Here is a 1821-nt window from a genome sequence, read left to right as displayed (position 1 = left end):
GGCACCCTCGGCCCCCCAGGCCGGCCCCGGCAGCGCGGCGGGGCGGCCGCTCCCCCCGGCCGGAGCAATAAGCAATAGAGCCCCACCACAGACACACACCCCCGGTTAATTTAGGGTAGAGTCGATATCCCTCCGCCTGCCACATCTTCGGAACGGTGCAATTACGGACGGCTTCTGTATAAATATTTAAACTTATATATTGGAATTTTTTTCCTTCCCCCTTCTTTTTGAGGTTTTGATTATTATTTTTTTCTAATAGCTATCAGTGATGATTATTTTATCTATAAGGGAGACGCGTAACCTTGGAATAAACCTGGCTTCCAACAGATGTTTGGGAAAGCAGTTGTTTTCAAAGACTTCCGAAACAAACCATTTAAGAGAAGATTTAAGTTAGGCTTAAAACGGCAACAGCAAAAAATTAGCTGCTTTCCTTTCCTTGCATGTTTCAGATGTGCACGAACTAATTTTTTTCCCCTTAAAATATTTTTTTCTTTCGCAATCTTGGGAACTTGGGGCTGGGTGATAATGCAAGTTGAAAAATATATACTTTCTTTTTTTCCTAGAGCATAGAGATTTGTCTCCAATGCAATTTCTGCCTCATTTTAACAATTAAAAGCTATTTTTACCATTTTCTGCTATTGTTGTGCTTTTATTAAAAAGCTGCCTTTCGTATTTTTGATATGAAGGTGGTAACAAAAAAAAAAAAGGAAAAATAAAAAAAAATCCTAGAATTATTTTTTACTCTTTTTAGAATTTTTTGCATGCTATGGAAATAAAAAAGTACAAATCCCAAAATCAATACATTTAAATATTACACTATAAATTTAAAAAATTGTACAGATTTAAGACCTGGTTTTGTTTGAATTGTACAAATTTTAAAAGGCCTGCTATTTAAGTTCCGATAGGGACAATGTCGCTTTATTTACTGTCTCTTAGAATTGTACAGATAGCTCTTTTTTCCCGATGCAATAAAATCCTTACCATTTTAATATACTTTTTAACGTCCTTCATTTGTGACCGAAAAAGCACCCCGCCGGTCCGAGGCTACACCGGACTTTTCCCCCGCAGGAATCTCCCATCCCGTTTGCATTTAAAGTTACTCTGAGAGCAGTACCTGTGAGAAAAAAATGACGGGAAAGGAGCATACGAGCTAGACCAATATTATTATTTAGGGTTTTTTCCTAAGTCTAATGCCAGGCAGAGTTTAGCGGAGGAAGAACGCGGAGCATGGATGAGGCCGGAGGTGCGGGCAGCGCTTCCCGGGCGCGGGGGATGCGCGGCGGCGGCGGGAGCGCGGAGGGGCGGGCGGAACCACCGGGACCCCGGGACCCTCCCGCGGTCAGCGGGGCATTTCCAGCCTGAAATTGCAGGGGAAAAAGAAAGGCAGGAAAAAGAATAATTGAAAGAAAAAGCAAATCCGAGCGGCAGCAAGGAGTTATCAGCGATTTGGACAAAAGGAGCGGGGTGTGCTGCGGGGGGAGCTGCCCTCCGCCCGGCTGGCCAGGCCTCCCGCGTCTGGGCAAAAGCTGCCACGGGGACACGGGGATGGAAAATGTTTCGTTTCCTACCTTTAGTTCTTTAGTTCTTTTTCTTTTCATTTCCTCCCTTTTTTTTTTTTTTTTTTTTTTTTTTGGTTTTTTTTCATTTATTTTTTATTTTTTCTTTTTTTTTTTTTTTTCCACCAAAATTAAAGCTCTGGTGAATGTATTCTCTCTTGGCAGCGTGACCTGCCTTTGGAGTCGAGCAACGTGTGTTTCTCCCTATTCTTTGTAAAATTTATGTGAGAAAGGCAAATCTGGTGTACAGTGGTGGAGTCGGCAG

At 42.3% G+C, this 1821-nt stretch overlaps 1 protein-coding gene across 1 annotated transcript in view; it reads left to right on the top strand.

Annotated features, from left to right (window-relative positions):
* LBX1 (ladybird homeobox 1) overlaps positions 1–6 on the top strand; it is a 1384-nt gene extending 1378 nt beyond the window's left edge. Inside the window, exon 2 of the mRNA XM_063162833.1 lies at positions 1–6. This exon is cut by the window's left edge and continues 563 nt beyond it. The gene's annotated coding sequence lies outside the window, so the exon portion shown is untranslated.
* The last annotated feature ends 1815 nt before the right edge of the window (positions 7–1821 follow it).

The sequence above is a fragment of the Melospiza melodia genome, chromosome 9, assembly GCF_035770615.1.
Source record: "Melospiza melodia melodia isolate bMelMel2 chromosome 9, bMelMel2.pri, whole genome shotgun sequence".
Taxonomy (NCBI): domain Eukaryota; kingdom Metazoa; phylum Chordata; class Aves; order Passeriformes; family Passerellidae; genus Melospiza; species Melospiza melodia.
The sequence above is the reverse complement of the archived record's forward strand: the minus strand, read 5'-3'. Positions and strand labels throughout refer to the sequence as shown.